We start from the raw sequence: 6,972 nt of genomic DNA, 5'->3' as shown, positions 1-6,972 counted from the left end.
GTTTGAAGCAATCAATATTTATTTTATTAATCTTAGTTAGGATGTCAACAAGGATTATTTGGATTAAAAGTGAAATTACTAGATTTGATTATAAAAATAAAAGAGGGAACAATGTTACTTGAGCAATAGAGTTATTTGTTTGTAAAGGATTGTGGAATATGTTGGAGTTCTGGAGATGCTTTGTCCTTTGATTTCAACTCTTCCTTGAAATCCTCTTCTCACACCAGGTTCCTTCCATGGCAAGCTCTATGTAGGGTGTCACCGTTGTCAGTGGCTACTTCCCATCCTCGCAGTGAAAACTATGCTCACGCACTCTGTCACAGTACGGCTAATCACCGGTTGGTTCCCGCTCCTACTGGAATAGAATCCCTCTTTTGCGTCTGTCACTAACGCCCAGCAGGTTAAAGTTTGAAGCACGTCACAGTCATTCAATCCCGGAATCCTACTCGGAATACCACAGACAAGGTTTAGACTTTCCGGATTCTCATGAATGCCGCCATCTATCCGGCTTATACCACGAAGATTCTGTTGGGGAATCTAAGAGATATTCATTCAATCTGATGTAGAACGGAGGTGGTTGTCAGCACACGTTCATGGTTGAGGAAGGTGATGAGTGTCACGGATCATCACCTTCTTCACAGTTAAGCGCGAATAAACATCTTAGATAAGAACAAGCGTGTTTGAATGGAAAACAAAGGAATTGTATTAAATCATCGAAACGCTGCAGAGCTCCTCACCCCCAACAATGGAGTTTAGAGACTCATGCCGTCACAAAGTATGAAGTTAGATCTGAAATGTCATGAGGTCCAAGATAAGTCTGTAAAAGTTGTTTAAATAGTAAGCTAGTAACCTAGGTTTACAGAAAAATGAGTAAACTAAGATAATTGGTGCAGAAATCCACTTCTGGGGCCCACTTGGTGTGTGCTGGGGCTGAGACTAATGCTTTCCACGTGTGGAGGCCTTTCTTGGCGTCAAAACTCCAAGTTTTGACGTGTTTGGGCGTTCAACTCCGGATCATGACGTTTTTTTCTGGCGTTTAACTCTAGACAGCAGCATGTACTTGGCGTTCAACGCCAAGTTACGTCATCTATCCTTGCGCAAAGTATGGACTATTATATATTGCTGGAAAGCCCTGGATGTCTACTTTCCAACGCCGTTGAGAGCGCGCCAATTGGACTCCTGTAGCTCAGAAAATCCATTTCGAGTGGGGAGGTCAGGATTCAACAGCATCATCAGTCCTTTTTCAGCCTAAGTCAGATTTTGCTCAACTCCCTCAATTTCAGCTAGAAAATACCTGAAATCAGAAAAATACACACACTCATAGTAAAGTCCAGAAATATGATTTTTGCCTAAAACTAATATATTAATTAAAAACTAATTAAAACATGCTAAAATCTCCATGAAATTACCCCCAAAAAGCGTACAAAATATCCGCTCATCACAACACCAAACTTAAACTGTTGCTTGTCCTCAAGCAACTAGATGAATAAAATAGGTTCTAACAGAAATTAAGAAGTAATATATATTTTTAGAGTTTTAAATGAAGCTCAGATTCTTATTAGATGAGCGGGGCTTGTAGCTTTTTGTCTCTGAACAGTTTTGGCATCTCCCTGTATCTTTAGAATTTCAGAATAATTGGCATCCTTAGGAACTCAGAATTCAGATAGTATTATTGACTCTCCTAGTGTAGTATGTTGATTCTTGAACACAGTTATTTTATGAGTCTTGGCTGTGGCCCTAAGCACTTTGTTTTCCAGTATTACCACCGGATACATAAATGCCACGGACACATAACTGGGTGAACCTTTTCAGATTGTGACTTAGCTTTGCTAAAGTCCCCAGTTAGTGGTGTCCAGAGCTCTTAAGCACACTCTTTTGCTTTGGATCACGACTTTAACCACTCAGTCTCAAGCTTGTAACTTGGACCTGCATGCCACAAGCATATGGTTAGGGACAGCTTGGTTTAGCCGCTTAGGCCTGGATTTTATTTCCTTGGGCCCTCCTATCCATTGATGCTCAAAGCCTTGGATCCTTTTTACTCTTGGCTAGTGCCCATGGCTTGTGAATATTGTGTTTTTTTTTTTTTTTTTGAATGCTTTTTCTTGCTTCAAGAATCAATTCATGATTTTTCAGATCATCAATGATATTTTTCGTGTTCCTCATCCCTTCAGGAGCCAATATTCATCAAATTCAAAGTACATATTATGCACTGTTCAAGCATTCATTCAGAGAACAACAAGTATTGCCACCACATATAATTAATTATAGTCTTTATTACTAAGAACTCAAAAATATAAATTACTTCTTTATTCTAAAAAAAATCTACTACTTTATTCATGCCTGATGATGATGAGAAAAATAAACTATAGCTTAATTGGAAATAAAATCAAAATAGACATACTAATTACTACTAAATATCTCCTAAGGTGAAAATAAAAAAAAAACGCTATCACTAAGTTAAAGCAGGAAAAATTGGAACTCAGCAACCTATTGTTTTGAGGAGTAGATGCTCCTCTAATTATTCTGGGTGTGGTTCAAGGATTAATTTTTTTGGCGCTTCAGCTCCCTTAGATCACGCCCTTGCTCCTCCTGTTCCTTGAGCAGTTTGCAAATCATGCTACCTTGATTATTCTGTTCTTCCTTTATTTGATCCATAGCTTCTTGCAATCTGGAAATAGAAGCCTCAAGATGTTCCCAATATTCGAATTGGGGCAGTTCTGGGAGGGCCTCTTGTGCTCTCCTCTTGGTTGAATCATCTTGTTGCTGTTGTCTGACCATTGATATTCCAGTAATGGGCTTTTCAATTAGGATATTCAGTTATTCCCATCTTTACTCCAGCATCTTTGCAAAGCATAAAAATTAGGCTTGGGTAAGCCAATTTAGCGTCTGTAGAATTCTTGTTTGCAATTTTGTATAGCTCACATGAGATCAGCTGATGGACTTCCACTTCTTTTCCTAGCATAATGCAGTGAATCATGACAGCTCTTTTGATGGTAACTTCAGAACGGTTGCTGGTGGGTAATATGGAACGACTATAAATCCACCAGCCTCTAGCTACTGGTTTAGATCTTCTCTTTTGAGTTGAACTGGGTTGCCAGTTGTACTGGTAGTCCTTGGCTCCAGGAACGCAATATCTTCCAAGATCTTGTCCAATCCTTTATTGATCCTCATCATTCTCCTATTAAGGAGTCTGGGTCATCCTTCAGTTGAGGAATCTTGAATATCTCCCTGATCTTGTCAGCATTGGTATGAATGATCTTTCCTCTGACTACGGTTTTTATGGTCAAAGATAGCCGCTCCAATTATTCTTTGCCTTTCTGTCTGCCATAGATTAGCATAGAATTCCTGAACCATGTTCCTTCCCACTTTCGTTTCAGGATTGGCCAGAATTTCCCAATTCCTGTTTCGAATCTGCTCTTGGATCTCCGGATATTCATCTTCTTTCAGATCAAATCTGACTTCCGAGATCACTGATCTGTGACTCTTATTTTGTAGTAATGGTCTGAATGTTCTTTAGTTAGAACTTCCCTTGATTCCAGAGGGGCTTTGGATTGCTCTTCCTTGCCCTTTTGGGTGGTTTGCTTTCCTCTAGGGGCCATGATCAGAGACACAATGGTTTTTGTGATCACGGGTAAAACACACCAAAACTTAGAGCTTTGCTTGTCCTCAAGCAAAGAGAAGAAAGAAAAGGCAATGAAGGAGAGCAGGTGTTGGATGGTGTTGAGGAGGAAGTCGCCGAACAAGATATAGGGAGGGGGGGTGGGTAATTTCGAAAAAGAAAGAGATAAGATAGAGATATTTTAAAAGATATGATTAGAGAAAGATATAATTTTTAAAAAAAAAAAAGAAAGATATGAAAAATTTTAAAAGATAGAATTGAAATTTTAATTTGAAAAGATTTTAAAAGATAGTAGATGTGTTGGAAACAAATTTGAAAAGATGATGGATTGGTTTGAAAGCATTGTTTTTTCTAAAACATTTGCAAAATTGGATTTTAGAAATTAGGATAAAAACTTTTGGAATTGAAGTGATAATTGAAATAGTTTATGCAAAATCATGAATTAAAACATAAAATTATGAAAATTATATAAAAAATGAAAATGTACCTCCATCCCATCATCCTGGTGTTGAACGCCCATGTGGTGCATGTTTGGGCGTTCAACGCCCACATGGTGCTTTCCTGGGGTCAACGCCCAATTGGAGCTTTTTTCTGGCGTTGAACGCCAGGAAGTCCTTCTTCATTGGGCGTTTTTCTGAACGCCCAGGATGCTAGCAGACTGGCGTTAAACGCCAGAAGGTGCTTCTGGCGTTTAACGCCCAGAAGATGCTCCTTTCTGGCGTTTAACGCCAGATGGCTACCCTTACTGGCGTTAAACGCCCAGTGGGAGCTTCTTTTTGGGCGTTTAACGCCCAAAGTATTTCTCACTGGCTTTTTCACGCCAGTGAGCTTCCAAATTTTCTTGTAACTCTGTGACTTCAACCAATTGCTAATTCACCTTTGAAGATACTTGGACTTAAAACCTGTAAAGAAAAGAATCTTCAAGATAGTGTTTAACTCTTGTCCATTGACAATGAACTTTTTGTTAGAGTCATATCTTGAAGCTCTATGTGGCCATATGGTGATACACTTGTAATTACATATGGACCTCTCCACCGGGATTTTAATTTCCCGGGGAATAATTTGAGCCTAGAATTAAATAGCAGAACTTTCTGCCCCGGGCTTAAAGATCTGGATGACAATTTCTTATCATGCCATTTTTGCTTTTTCCTTGTAAATTTTTGCATTTTCAAAGCATTGAGTCTAAACTCTTCTAGCTCATTTAACTGAGCAATCGGTTTTTCTCCAGCTAATTTGGCATCAAGATTCAGGAATCTGGTTGCCCAGTAGGCCTTGTGTTCCAGTTTCACTGGCAAGTGACATGCCTTTCCATACAAGCTGGTACGGAGAGGTCCTATAGGGGTCTTAAATGCTGTTCTGTATGCCCCAGAGCATCCAAGCTTCTTGCCCAATCCTTTCTCGGTTAATTACAGTCCGTTCTAGGATTCTTTTAAGTTCTCTATTTGAGACTTCCGCCTGCCCATTAGTCTGTGGGTGATATGGAGTAGCCACCCTGTGGTTGACTCCATAACGTACTAGAGCAGAGTAGAGCTGCTTATTACAGAAATGAGTACCCCCATCACTGATTAACACTCTGGGGATACCAAATCTGCTGAAGATATGTTTCTGGAGGAATTTTAACACTGTTTTAGTGTCATTAGTGGGTGTTGCAATAGCCTCCACCCATTTGGATACATAATCCACTGCCACCAGAATATAGGTGTTTGAGTATGATGGGGGAAAGGTCCCATGAAGTCAATGCCCATACATCAAACAACTCAATTTCCAAGATTCCTTGTTGAGGCATAGCATAACTGTGGGGCAGGTTGCCTGATCTCTGGCAACTATCACAGTTAAGCAAATGCTCGGGAATCTTATAAAGAGTAGGCCAGTAGAAGCCACTCTGGAGGACTCTTGTGGCTGTTCGTTCACTTCCAAAATGTCCTCCATACTGTGATCCATGGCAATGCCAAAGGATCTTCTGTGCTTCTTCTTTAGGCACACATCTACGGATTACTCCGTCTGCACATCTCTTAAAGAGATATGGTTCATCCAAAGATAGTATTTGCATCTGTGATTAATTTCTTTGATTGCACCTTACTGTACTCTTTGGGTATGAATTTCACTGCCTTGTAGTTTGCAATGTCTGCAAACCATGGCACTTCCTGGACGGCTAGTAATTGCTCATCCGGAAAGGTTTCAGAAATTTCAGTGAGAGGGAGGGACGCCCCTTCCACTGGTTTATTCGGACAGGTGATCTGCTACTTGATTTTCTGTCCTTTTCTATCTCTTATTTCTATATCAAACTCTTGCAGAAGCAGCACCCACCTAATAAGTCTGGGTTTTGAATCCTGCTTTGTGAGTAGATATTTAAGAGCAGCATGATCAGTATATACAATCACTTTTGATCCTACTAAGTAGGATCTGAATTTGTCAATGGCGTAAACCACTGCAAGTAGCTCTTTTTCTGTGGTTGTGTATTCTTCTGTGCATCATTTAACACACGGCTGGCATAGTAAATGACATGCAGAAGCTTGTCATGCCTTTGTCCCAACACTGCCCAATGGCATGGTCACTGGCATCACACATTACTCAAATGGTAATGTCCAGTCTGGTGCAGAGATGGGTGCTGTAACCAATTTCAGAGTTTCAAATGCTTCAACACTCTTTGTCAAAGATAAATGGCGTGTCTGCAGCTAGCAGGTTGCTCAGAGGTTTGGCAATTTTTGAAAAATCCTTTATAAACCTCCTGTAGACCCTGCATGTCCCAGAAAGCTTCTGATTGCCTTAACATTAGCAGGTGTGGTAATTTTTCAATTACTTCTACCTTAGCTTGGTCCACCTCTATCCCCTTGTTCGAAATTTTGTGCCCAAGGACAATTCCTTCAGTCACCATAAAGTGACATTTTTCCCAGTTTAAAACTAGGTTAGTCTCTTGGCATCTTTTCAGAACAAGTGCTAAATGGTTAAGGCAGGAGCTGAATGAGTCTCCAAATACTGAAAAGTCATCCATGAAGACTTCCAGGAATTTTCCACCATATCAGAGAAAATTGAGAGCATGCACCTCTTAAAGGTTGCAGGTGCATTGCTAAGCCAAATGGCATCCTTCTGTATGCAAATACTCCAAGGGCATGTGAATGCCGTTTTCTCTTGATCCTGGGGATCTACTGCAATTGATTATACCTGAATATCCATCCAAAGCAGTAGTATTCATGACCTGCTAGTCTTTCTAGCATCTGGTCTATGAATGGTAAAGGAAAATGATCCTTTCTGGTGGCTGTATTGAGCCTTCTATAATCAATACACATACGCCACCCTGTAACTGTCCTTGTAGGGACCAGTCATTTTTTTCATTGTGAACCACTGTCATGCCT

Source organism: Arachis stenosperma, chromosome 1, assembly GCF_014773155.1.
Source record: "Arachis stenosperma cultivar V10309 chromosome 1, arast.V10309.gnm1.PFL2, whole genome shotgun sequence".
In the NCBI taxonomy this organism is placed as follows: Eukaryota; Viridiplantae; Streptophyta; class Magnoliopsida; order Fabales; family Fabaceae; genus Arachis; species Arachis stenosperma.
Note: the sequence above shows the minus strand (reverse complement) of the source record.